The sequence below is a fragment of the Saccostrea echinata genome, unplaced genomic scaffold, assembly GCF_033153115.1.
Source record: "Saccostrea echinata isolate AGI-Se365-2 ecotype Australia unplaced genomic scaffold, CSIRO_AGI_Sech_v1 ptg000040l, whole genome shotgun sequence".
Taxonomy (NCBI): Eukaryota; Metazoa; Mollusca; class Bivalvia; order Ostreida; family Ostreidae; genus Saccostrea; species Saccostrea echinata.
Window position 1 is genome coordinate 4,201,626 of NW_026889789.1, and position 14,148 is coordinate 4,215,773.

Here is a 14,148-nt window from a genome sequence, read left to right on the forward strand (position 1 = left end):
ATTAATGTCGTGAAGTCTGCATCGACAGCATACAAATGGTTAATGTTACGCAACAGAGTCTATTATAACTATACATGTATTATAATTATTGCCCATACCCAACATGCGTTTCAGAAATCGCCAGTGGTATTTTAAGACAAAAGATTAATAAATATTCATTAGTGAAAACCTTTACTGATCCGAGACCTCTTAACATAAATTACGGTATGTTACGAAGTATTGAACCTAGAAAATTCGAGTTGACAGATCAAATAAACAATAGATTGATTTTACAGATCGCGTGTAATTTTTGTGATAGGCCTCTATAAGAAAAATGTCCTATATTGTATAAACGAAAATCTTACTACCAAGGCAGTGACAACTCTTTATGGTTTTAACGTAGAACCTACGTCGTATGACGTCATATCAAATAAATCCGTTTAGACCGTCTTTTTGATGCTAGATCCATTATGACATCATAATTAATTTAATGTTACTTTTCCCCGTACTTTCTCCAAGAATGTCTCTTGTAATGAAGTTACACAACTGTGATAATGTGAATGGCATGCAACTATTTTGAAGGAAATCAAAAAACCTAAGAAATCTAAATAGTACAATATCTTGATAAAAATGTCTCCGAGTCAAAGATCTGTTAAATATTGTGTGTAAATTTTGTAATGTCTATCATGAAATGACGTACATTCCCTTTCATAATTATTTGTTAATTATTCATAATGGTTGGTGTATAATAGTAATGTTTCCCTAAAATATCTTTTTAGATAGAAAAAATTACATTTTTTGATAAATATTTACATTGTAAATCTGAACACAACCGCAAAACAGTCTTTTAATAATTAAATCCTGTGTTAGTGCAGAAAGGTCAACAAAAGAAGTATTGGTAAATAGAGTGTCTCTCATTCGTTTGTGGCGAAAGGTATATATTTTAATCACTTTTTGTAATTATTTGGGTATCTTCTTCACCATATTGAAAATTGAAAACATTCTGACAAAGACTTTTGAAAAATATATACAAATTTAGGTGGTAAATTGACTCAAAAAATATTGAGCATATTTGCCTATAATCGTTGAAATGTGGACTTAATCTTTTATGTCAATTGAATAAAAAAGAATTTATTGTTGAATAATACTCCTTAATACGGTTCAAATGATAAAGTCTATAAAAGACGATGTTTGAAGAAGTATTGTTGTGATTTTCTATATTCTCATTATGACCAGACCCCTAAAAATGGCTGAAAGTATGTAGTCGCAGTGTAAAATTATCATTCCAAGTTCCACAGGCTGTACTACATTTAATTACAAGGAAACATACCATATATTTTTATCTGATTGACAAGCGAGTGCTAATTTATCATTTTGAAAAGTTTGAAAATCTTGTGACAAAGACTTTTCCGACATAGGTTCTACCTTAAGTAAATTCAGTATCGCATGCATGCTGTGACCTAGCCAACACATGAAAAAACAAGATGTTTTTGTGAAATACTATGCACCCGGCGGCAACAAAGTTCGAAAAAGTTATTTTTAGCATATAGGTCACAGTCAAGGTCATAAGGTCATTGACCTTGGTGGCATTTGAAAGAGCTTAATAAATGGAGTAAGCATACCAAATATGAAGTCTCTATCTCTCATGGTTCAAAAGTTATGGCGAAGGTTAAAGTTGACAACAGACAGACAAACAGACAGATAGGACAAAAACAATATGCGCCCCCGGTCTATCGATCCGGGCGCATAAAAAAATGTCAAAGGGGGGCTACTTGCTATCTCTTTCTATTTTGAGTTACTCCGCTTAAATGTAACAGGCCCAAGGGACAGAGGGCAACCAAGATTAGCAAGCACGTTTATACATGTAGTAGTGTATATATAGAATAAAACTTCATAGATCGGACATTTGAAAATTATATTGGGGGGGGGGGGGATGGGGGGTGTATAACGGATATAACTGCTAATTTTGCCTGTCTATCATATTTGTTTGTTTGTTTGTTTGTTTGTTTTTTTTTTGAAAGGATGTCTATATAGAATAAAACTTCATAGATCGGGCATTTGAAACTTATTTTTTGGGGGGTGGGGGATGGGGTGGTGGGGGGTATGGTAATATGTCGCTCTACACGTGGTCTTTATCTTATTTTAGACGGTCTGTAATGATTGCCATTTACTACTGCAAGTAGCTGTTTTTCGTATATTTTTGTTCAATTACAAAGAGTGACGATCCGAAGACGTCCAAGTTAACAAGCATTCTGAGAGTATTGCATTAGCAATACTAGTCCCCTACCGGCAAGTGTAATCTGGTTCCCGTTAAGAATTGAAAATGCCATAATTCCGTCAAAAATCAATGAAGCAGAACGAAATGCAAACTTGATCTATAACTAATCAAGGTCAAGTCACATAACAAAAATCAGCTCAATATCTGCAAGCGTTTAGGAAAAAAGTGCAGAAAACCAAGTGGGACAGACTGACAGACAGACAGAGGGACAGACAGACGGACAGACAGACAGACAGACGGACGGACAGACTCAGAGGAAACCTATAGTCCCCTCCGGTTTCACCGGTAGGGGACTAAAAATCTCATACATGCAATATATATACGATATTATGATTATTTTATCGTCCTCTGTACTCATTTTCGCCTATCTATTTGTAGTTGTGTTAGAAATTGCACATGGAGAAACGAAATGTTATTTTTAATATTTGAAAATGTTAAAACTGGCTTTGAACAATATGAAAGTCTTAGTTGTTGTTATGTTTCAATTTAATTTTCACTTCTCACCAGATAATCATTACTTTATGATTTTATTAAAGGGTTTTTTAATAGGTATTCCCCAAAATGGGAGTGTGTAAGATATAATAATATGATAAGAAAACGATTAGTTTGCAATAATTAATTCGATCGTTTTTGTCAACTGAAATCTCTTTTCATACCTATTGTGGGTATATAAAAAAAGTTTCTCTTTGATGATACAAGATATTTATCATAATTAGCAAACTTTGTTTCGATTAAGTAATTTACATTGAGTAAAGTGGTATACTGCCATTTCCGTTTATCTTGTTTGTTTTTTTTTTAACTTCAGGTTCCGTTTTGAAATTCAAATGCTTCGGAAATCTTGTGTTTTCGTTGGACTCCTATTTTTTTTTTTTTTTTTTTTTTTTTTTTGCGGCCGATTTGATGCTTTGCATCACTCTTGTTTAAAAGTCTGTGGTGTTTTCTTTCCTGTCAATCTGTGGTGTGCAGGATTACCGTCAAACATCACTATTTTATGTGTATTACATGTATGAACTACAATTTCATTTCAAATGTACGGGAAATGCCATAAATTACGGAAGTGCAACGAAATTCTCAAAATGACAATAAAATAGAAGGTAACTTCAAAAGTATTCATTTTTTAAAATGCAATTTTTCATTTTAATATAATGTTTTTTTTTTTTGTTATTAAAGAAGAGTACTTGTCTATTTTCTGAAGAAAAAAAGTCCATTTTTTGTTTGTACGCCGTATGACCATACAATAACACATTTAAGGAAGCTCTAAACACTAATCAAAAATGCTTTTTGGACTTTGAGAAAAATATATCATATAAAGGTGCACATATTCAGCGTATCTAGTTCATTGTCAACATAGGATGCCTGCCCTTATTTCTGCAGGAAAAATTTTCAAAGGCAATGAAGTATCTGTGAACAGATATCACTGTTGTTTTCTTACATTGTGTAAGAAAAAAGGGAAAATAAATGGAAATGATGTATTCAATTACTTAATCTTGGTCTAACATAACATTGAGAATACTTTAATTCGAAACAAATTGTGTTATTAACTGTAAATTCCCATTTATTCTATTTTTCTTCTAAGGGCAGAGTTTGTGTATCGCTGTCAATTTAATGAATTAAGGCCAATCATTAATTACTCATTAATTAACATTAAATCACATCTCTAAAAATGGTCCTTTTTCACTCATTGACATGTCGATAATATATGTTTTTTATGATTGAATTTTGAAAATAACATGCAGCTTTATCAGTTATATTTGCTCTCTATTTATATAGTGTCATCTAAGAGTTGGATAATATGAAATTAAATTATGTAAATTCAAAGTAAAATTATTTACATAAATTGCAATAACAACAAAACAATTTATTACACACTTTGATTGAATAGCATTCACCTGCATGTATCTACTGGCAATAAGGACAATAGCAAGTTTATTGTCTCACCAAAATCATAACCGTAGAGTTCCGGAGAGGGACATTTTGAAAATTAGTTTCAAACAAAAATTGTCCGGAACCTAATTGGACCCATTATTGGCATCAGGTATATCGAATTTCTCCGCACGAGCAACAACAGAAAAGAAAAGGCAATTTATAATTGACCTATAGCAATGTGATGCAGATAATGAATCTTTGATTCAAGCATAATATCCATTGACTACAACTTCTTGCAAAACCAAGGCATTTTTGCCGTCAAGTGCATTCCCGTCATCTGTTATGTAGTTGAGACGAACTATTTTCACTGTGACGTACGATCCGTTAAAGGATGACTGTGCTTCACACTTTATTGTGTGAATTTGTCCTGTCTGACTGGGTCCATCGAATGTGCCACATATTTTCATCTCGGTCCAAACAGAAGACATTCCAACTCTTATCTCAACACTGTGCAGCCAGCGACCTGAAATAGTAATCTTTTTAGAAAAGGAAAACAAAATGCCCAAAGATTAAAATAGCAGTGTGAGTTGCTATGCCCTTTCTTTCTTTAAAAATTGCTTTTCGAAGATGGTGTTCGTTCCCTTTATCCCCATGAAAAAAATGGCACTCTATTGTAGACCCATACTAATTTCACATTATATGTAGGGATTATATATTTGTATATCAACATGCGCATTTATGGAATTGCAGTTTTAGAGAAGACGGGTTTTAAGGTTACAAATTTAAAGTTACAAATAGTTCATCTGTGATAAAAAAAAAATAAGTTTTCCTGATGAGAGAGTGTTTGGTGGGCATCTGTCGTGTATTGTTTGCAAACTATTCTCATTTTAGGCAAACAAACCAACCTTGAGTAATGAAAATGTTTTCAAATGAGAGATTATACTTAAAGAGGATGTAATAAAGGAAATGTGAAAAAAATATTGGCATTTTGTTTTAAATCTGCTAAAGAATTAATTGGTCAGAAAAGACAAAACTTTAGCGTCTTTAATGGGTATAAATTTTCTTCAAATTATGACCCTTAGGGTTAAAGCGTGGCCATAAATTGTGTGATTAAAGTTTTAAAAATCAATATATATATATATATATATATATATATATATATATATATATATATATATATAAAGTTCTCAACATCAGCCGAGCAATGTTGAGACTTAATAATACATAATCTGGAAGCGTATGTTTAAGTTTGATTACATCATGGCCCGGGATTAGGTGGGGCCACAGTAGTGAAAAAAAGATTTGCACGTTTTCAATCGGAAGGCATCTTTATATATATATTTTTTTTTTATAAGAACAACATAACTGTTATTAGATAAAACTTTAACGTGTCCTTATGTGGTGTAGATTCATATTTGTTCCAATCTAAGAAATTTTGGAAGGGTGAAGCCGAAATAGTGAAAGTTTTTCAAGTTTTTTTTTTTTTTTAATCTGGGAATAAATCTTTAAAAAATGTATACTTAACACTATTTGTATCTATTATTCTATGTATGTGCATTTGCAATTCAATGAAATCTGTAAAAGTAATCTTGATGGATCATAATAATTTTGTTATAAATTGTGTACGAATCCTAAATAATCATGTTTTTATGCACGTTCACAGTAAGTAAGGACCCTAATACATGAACATGCATGGGTCAACTTTTGTCAAAGGAATAAAGATAGAAGATTAAAATAACGAGAAATCTAGAAAATAGCATGTCCAGTGCTTCTCAGCTGAGCATTTAGGCTCAAGAGCCTCATTGTATTTATTCCACTTGAAAATCCTAATCTTATCCTTTATTGTGGTACCACCGAACTTCAATTATATGATTTGAACGTATTGGAATTCGCATTATCCGAAATTGTTGTAATAAAAACAAAAATTCATTGTAGTGCCGCTGTAATAGAAAAGATTTCTTCCTACATCACTGTATGTTAACAAAAATGACATAGACTAGACATTACCCCGAGGAAGATGGTTAGAACAAATTTGTATGTGCACTATACCCAAGGATGCTTGCATACAAAGCTTTTCCTTTATAACCTTATCAAAAACTTTGATCTTCTTTACTGGACCCATGATTTATGCATATACATAAAACTATTCATTGCCCTGTTGTTCTTGGAAATAAAAAAAAAATCTTAAAAGATGTTTCATTGAAATGTGCTCAGTGACCCTGTAGAAGACCAAAATGTCGTAGGTTTACAGTACGAGGAGGACAAGAAGAAGATTACAGACAGCGGACAAATTTCAATCAGAGAAGCACAACTGAGCATTTAAAACATCTTAGATTTAAAAATTTTAGCGATAAAAAAAGAAATGACATTGCCTCAATCCTTTAACCTTTTATCTTCTTATGTACACATTACACTTATACATATAGCAATGTCTCAGATTCAAATACTGATTTAAAAAGCATCAGTAGAAAGCAAAATGAAATCTCATATTTACCATTCTCGTCATTTCTATTGTAAAGAACTACGTTGTTCACAATAGCAATTTGTCCTAGAGCAATCGTCAGCCATGGGTGAAGTTCGTAGTTTGAGTGAAATAGCTGATTATTAGAACCAAAAAGACCATCCACAACAAACTTCGGATCAGTTGGAAAAAATGGAGCGGTCGAACTAAAGGAGACATCCTTTCTAAGTGCAAGGTTTTCCACTTAGAAAACAAATTAAAAATAAAAATTAAAGAAATTTTACAAGTTTAAAAGATACATGTATAGCGATATTGTTCACACAAAAATGCTATCTTCTGCTTATTACCTCTTGAATACCAATTTTTGATTAATTAATTTGTCTTGAATTATATCGTATAATTTTATGTCTAATAGAATTATTCGGAAATATAATGTGATAAAATTTACTTTGACAAATTTCTATTATCTATGTTACTAATTGTGAAAATTCCTGAATATGACATAAAAAAGTACAGTTTTATATCGATATTTGCACATGCACTTTTCGTTAGATATTGCCAAAAATGGCGACGTTGGGTAATTATGAGGCGCACCAAATTATCATTTTGTAATATGTTAGGGATGACTCTTGTTCACGAGGGAAAAAGGATGGAAGCACTGGAATGACATTTTTTTTTTTTTAGAAACTGGTTTAAACCTGCTTCAGGGATGGTTTGGTTATCCGATGGAAGGAGAGATTGGTACATGTAGACCAGCAAAAATGAAGACAAACTGAAAAGTGAGAAGCAGGGCATCATAGGTGGAGATAAACTTCTCAAAGATTTGGAATCATGAACTAGTTTGCAAAATTATCTTTTCAAGGAGTTATTCACGCAATTTTTCGATGACCCATGAATGTGTGAAATAGGCATGTCAGTTACTAACTGAAAACATATTGTTTTGTCCAATTTCTGCTTCAAAAGAAATTCTAAAATTCTAAAACAAGAAACACATTTTTTTTTCAATTTTACAATTTCTACGAGCTACGTTTATGCGTCGTCGGCATTCCATCGACAGCTCTTATCTAAGATCAATTTAACTGAGAGAAAAATACTATTTATAGGGATATTTAAATAAAATATAATTTATAAGAGGCATTCCAAAAATGTTGATTATGATGCTTACCAATTAGCAACTTTATAACGTTAGTAAAATAAAAAAAAACTATATTGTTAATGTTTGCTTTCTTAGTACCTGTAGAAAACATTATTTTTAATTCAAACACAGTCGTGAATGCACTTAAAACTAGATATTTCAAATATGAGAGAAGTGTGCTATTGGAAGCTTAAAAATAGCTTTGAAACAAAACAAAAAAGGCAAGATAAAACATTAACAGACATGACCTTACAATTAAGAGAAATAATTTAATGTAAAAGAAATAAAATAATAAATTCATTGTAAAATATGTCATTTATGTTAGAAAAACTATCTTTATGGATGAAATAATTGGGTTTTCATTGCACACTTGATAACACTTATCTGAACGGCTTGTATTTGATGTCACGGAATCACGTGACCTACAATCTAACCAATTGCAATTTGAAATTTAAAGGTCAGCAGTCTAAAAAAATAAATTTAAATCTTCAACTTAAGTTTAAATTGAGTGATTTCGTAAGATTAATACTGATATATATATATATATATTAAACCACTATCAATTTCTACATAATTTAGAAACACGAAAACAGTTCTCCATAGTAGCTGATGAAGAGTTTATTTTTGTTAATGAAGACAGTATACGACACAATACATACATATTGTGAAATTGGATTGATTTTTTCTTGCAATTATAATAAACCATCAACACTATAAAAGAATTTTGTACTTAATCTGAGGAATATTTCAACGGAATAGTGAAAAAGGTCTGAAAGATTGCATAAGATAGTAAAATAGGATTCTGTTGCTCTAAACTAAAAAAAAATATTTGAGGATTGATTGATTGTAAGATTTTGAATTACGTCCAGTTCAAGAATTTTTTACTCATGTAAACCTATACTTTGCACTTATGGCCATTGAGATGTGAGGGATCTTTATCGTGCCAACGCTTGTCGTGACACTGGGCCTCTCACAGTTTTAAGGTCTCATACGAATTAGACGCAACTTTCACTTTAAATTGCAGAGTTCTTGCCTAAGGAACATCTGCTACCAATATTTAATCGAATAAGGTCAGTTGCAGCCTGGTTTGAATCACGGATCGAGCTCTACCGACTGGGTTGCCGTGAGGTGAATCGCCGACGAAATAATATGAAGAAACCGTCCGCTATGAAGACCTATTAAATTGTACTTTTCTTCTTATTTGTCTTCTTGATTTTTTTTTTTCACGATATACATGCATACAAGAAAAGCATGATATATATTGATTGATTCTCGATCAATTTAATACCCCTCCTGGAGTTATCAAAACATTGCAAAACCACTTAGCCTACATGTATCCTCGAAACCGAAAACAGTAGCGACACCATAACACCAACAATGTAGGTGACTTTCAAAGCTACTAATTCCGAAATAATTTATCGACCCTGTTGAAAAAATAGACTTTTTTTTTCTCCAAACCTTAGATTCCTGAAAACTGTGTCATAGAAACATAGGGGAACAAGCAGTCGGAATGTTCACATTTGATCTTGAAAATTAATGTAAGGTTAATGTGTACGGCAATCGTGCACGAATATGACCTTGGAATTCGATCTTTGACCATGTCCAAATGGCAATGATTGAGTTAAAGGGTATATATTTAGTTTCAATTTCCAGGTTATGTATCAATTTTATTCAAAAAAAAAAAGAAAAAAGAAAAAAAGAAAAAAAGACACTGCTTTTTTTATCTGAAATTATAAGGAACCTTAAAGTCAGGTATGATTTTGTTATCCACAATATCTATCAAGCTATCTTACTTAAGAAATTTTACTCAATTTGACACTGTTTATCCATTTATTCCTTTAGTTATATTCCCAAAATGAACCAATCTTTTTCGTGATGGTGGTGGGTTCACGTTTTCTAAGTAGTAAAGGGTGTCCAAACACATTTTTTATTTGCTTTAATATATACATTTAACAACTTTGTAAATAACAGGGTGTCTCGACCCTCCCCGATCCCCCCCCCCACCCCCCCCCCCTTATATTCGCGCTTGTATTGATAGAAGGTACTGCACCTTATCCAGAAATCAATAAAGCAAAAGAAATCTCGTCAACCTGTAGTAATTAAAGCCCAAAATAAAATACATTATTAATAACGCTTTTTGATTTGCAATTTTCGTGAAAAAAAGAAAAAAAGATATTGTAATACATACAATCGACAGAATAGTACCTCCACCCTTTTACATCAGATATTTGTGACGTGTAGATTCTCCGATGAGTACGGCACTTCTTCAATTCTTCATTGTATCCAAAAAAGGAACACTCGTTTCGACATATCCAAGAACATTCAAGAAATGATTTATTTTTATATTCTCCTATAAGTTCGCTATTTGACCTTTTATTATCAAATTTGAGTTTTGCGGTATATCTTCGCGAAAATATAATAGCTTGAGACACCGTGAAAAAGAAAACAGCTAAAAAATTAAACCAAATTCTGCTCATACTGCACTAGGTATGTTACACAACCTAAAGCGTCCTGTGATAAATTGCAAGTTTAGTTTTCAGGTAACAAACATAAATATCAGCATTTTTTGAAATACTTCATGTATAGCAGCATGATTAATATGCTAATATATATATTTTTTTAATTTACTGTCTCTGACATACAGAGTATGCAAACCAAAATGATTGGCTAGATGTTATATGTACATTATGTATATTTTATTACTGAAATATCGATTTCCTCGATAAAAATGAATGAATGCTTAACAAGAATGAGGAAAAATGTTGCAAAACAAATAATTTTTTTACGAGGCTTTTCTCGCCGATTTTTCTCCATTGCTAACTTCTCAATAGACTGTGTTATGATTGTATGACTGTATGAATACGTCATGCGACTTTTCATACAAAAAGGGAGTTACTCTGAAACTTTATGTTTTTTTTTTAATGCTATCTTAACCTTTCTCATGTTCAAGCAGCAGTAGTTAAAATTAATATTTCATTTTTTTTTTTAAGTGCACAAAGTCAAGTTTATTCCCTTTTCACTAAGAAACAAGGTATGCGTTTACAATCATAACTTTTTTTGAGAATTGAAATTCCAATTTTCAATCGATGTCAAGCATTATATATTATATTTTATTTTATCTTATAACATTACCATTCGTTCTAATATATACCTCTTTACCTCTTTAATGAGTTAGACAATTCCGAACTTTCAGTTACCGTTATATTTCACTCAAAGAATTGCATTTTAATTTATCTATTGTAAAAATATTTTTAAATGAAAATTTAATCATTAATATTAGGAATCATCACTTTAATATCCATTACTGTAGATATACGCGAGGAATTAATTATCGCGTAATGTCGCGAGAAGTGAGATGAAATTACTAGCTTTTATTTTTATGGTGATAAAACATGTAAAATCTCTTGATCAACTGCCAGTTATTGTTCTCGCAATTTGTCGTTCAAGAGCCATTTCGTAAAAATAAGTAATCGCAAAAAATAATGAATCTACGTGTACATTGCACATGCAAAATTGTATACAGCACTGAAAGTAAACATTGACACTGTGTTTTGTTTTCTTTATTCCGCTTTAAGACGTAAGACTTTTTTCTCTTTTTTTCTGAAAATAATAATTTCCAATTTAACTTTGTTCTTGGTTAATATTGACCTTAGAACAATAGCTATTAAGTGGTCATTGGTCAGATTTAACATCAGCAGATTCATTAATAATCAGCACTTAAAGATAAAATAGGAAAGTTTGTTCTTTTTTTTTTTTTTTTTTTTTTGTTTGTTTGTTTGGTTTGGTTTTCTCATGACAACTGCGATCGTTTTCAGATAAGCATGTTTTCATCTTTTGTGCAGATGAAATATTTATAAGGAATCCAATGAAACCCCATATACAAGGAAAACAAAATAAAATATTTTAGCTTTTATTTTATATATACATGTATATATTTTTCCCCATTGTACGAGTTTCCTTTTTCATAATAAATAAAACATTATGATAACAAAGAATAATTATGCTCAATAAACAATTGGGACCAGAGCAAACTGGAAGCTCTTACAGCCACCAGAGGCGAGATGAAGTGCCGTTGAGCATCTCCTGTCGACCAGTCACATTGACTTGTCGATATAATTATTGTAAGAATCTTTATGCAACGTAAAACAGTTTCACTAAAATATTTCTTCAGCCCTTACATCAGTGTGTATGTACAATATAAATGTAATTCGGGCAAGTGACTATCTCAGATAATTAAGAAATCTAATAATCCTGAAATACATTTATACCATGTTTATTAAAACAAAGGTTTTGCAGTTTGAAGAACGAAATAAATGCTATGTTGACCAACATTGTCAGTGATGTGTAACACTGATACCCAAATGGACCGTCTGCTATATATGCATTCCCAAAGGCGATTGAAAACTTAACCAGGTGTTTACACATTTTATACACCGTGTACGGCTTTTAGTCGGATAGACAATGCAGTTGTTACGTGTATCTTGTTTTTTCTCAAACATACACAAAAAGAAATAATAAAACACAGATTTCCATATTTTCAACCATGTTTATTTAAAAATATAATTTTATATATTTAGTAAAACTTTTTTTATCAGTTAAAAATCAATCGGGGGGAAAATCAACGAATAATTGATCACGTTGTTTATATGACGGGAGATTATTTGAATAAATTATTACGTTATATTTTGAAGCGTTAAAACAATTACTTTCCAGTGCAGCATATAATATATATTATATAGCTTTGGATATTTACTAAAACTTAAGAACCTTGGTTGTGTTCTCCTTTAGGAAATAGTATAATGTAAACTTCAATTCATAATTTAACAGCTTTAATTAATTATATAAATTGTTTAGTTTGAAACACCTGCATTTACGTTAAATACACGGATTAAAAAAATATTTTCTAACTTCTGTTTTTAACTGGCAAAACAACTTTTTATTATTACCAACATTTAATTCATTTTTCTGATTAATTTTATACTGCATTGGTGCGAAATCGGCGGCTCACGTACAAGTATACACATGTATCCTTCAGCAGCTAACTTACTTGTTGATTAATTTTAATTTTACAACTTCTCTGCTGAAAGTAAACCTGCAATTTCAGAATACACTAGGGGCGAGGCTTCCTAGTCACTCAGAATCATTTCACACATGGATGAACAAACCAGTTCCAGAAAGCAGTCCCAGGGACCGCTGGGACTGCTTGGTTTGCTTTCTAGAGCAGTCCCGCAGAAGTCACAGAGCAGTCCAACAGCGGTTCCAGAGCAGTCCCAGAGCAGTCCCACAGCGGTTCCAGAGCAGTCCCACAGCGGTCCCAGAACAGTCACAAAGCAGTCCAAAATTAGTCCTTGGGACTGCTTTCTTGGAGTGCATGGGTGTCTGGTTGGTAATATAAATGTGAATAATAGCGCAACCCTCTGCATGAATTAAATATAGTTTAACGCTTTCTGACATAGTGTAGATTCAAGTTTGGATATATATATATATATATATATATATATATATATATATATATATATATATATATATATATATATATATATATATATATATATATATATATATATATATGTAAAGCACTAAAAATGACCAACGACACGAACAATAATAATTGTCAAATTTTCGGGACGACCTGTCCCTTCCTCAGGACAAATAAAAAAGCTAAGAAGTCATAAAAACAAAGGAAACAGAGAAACAAAAACAAGTAGCACTACTACTAAACTACCAAACACTAAATATTTACAGTACTACATGTTTAATTAGAAGTTTATAAACAGTTGTGAACAAAGAAATCCGGAGCGCTATGAATTGCGTCCGGTCTATCGGGTGTACTCTGGGTACGTTGGTCATTTTTAGTGCTTTATATAAATTTCCATCCGTGACCTTGTATCTACTTAGTAGATCCGACAGTTAGGATATACAGTGTTGTTGGTTTTTAGTGCTTTATATATATATATATGATATATTATGTATAACCTATGGTCATCTTTCTATAATACGAAACATCTTCATCATATTAAGTGTGTACGTATTACGCACAAAATATGTGCGCTGTTTCTCGAGTTAATTCTGCGTATATTAAAGCTTTCATCTCAAATTTTTACTATCGTGTGTTCCTGAAGTAATCTTTGTTTATTTCCACCACAAAATATTACCACAACTGATAGCACTCGTTGGCCTGAAATTGAGACTATCGATAATATTGCCTATGTTTACTGCCATTTTGGGTAGCAAAAATATCCCCTCACTGCCTCTTCGTAGGGGAATGTGGAAATGTGTAGTTATGATAACAAACTTTTAGAGAATTAAGAGATTCAAAGTGAAATGAGTGACATTCTATTACAATATTAAATTCTTTTAAAAAAAAAATGCTGGGGGGAATATTTGCAAATTTTATACATGAACATGCTACATTAATGCTGTTAAATA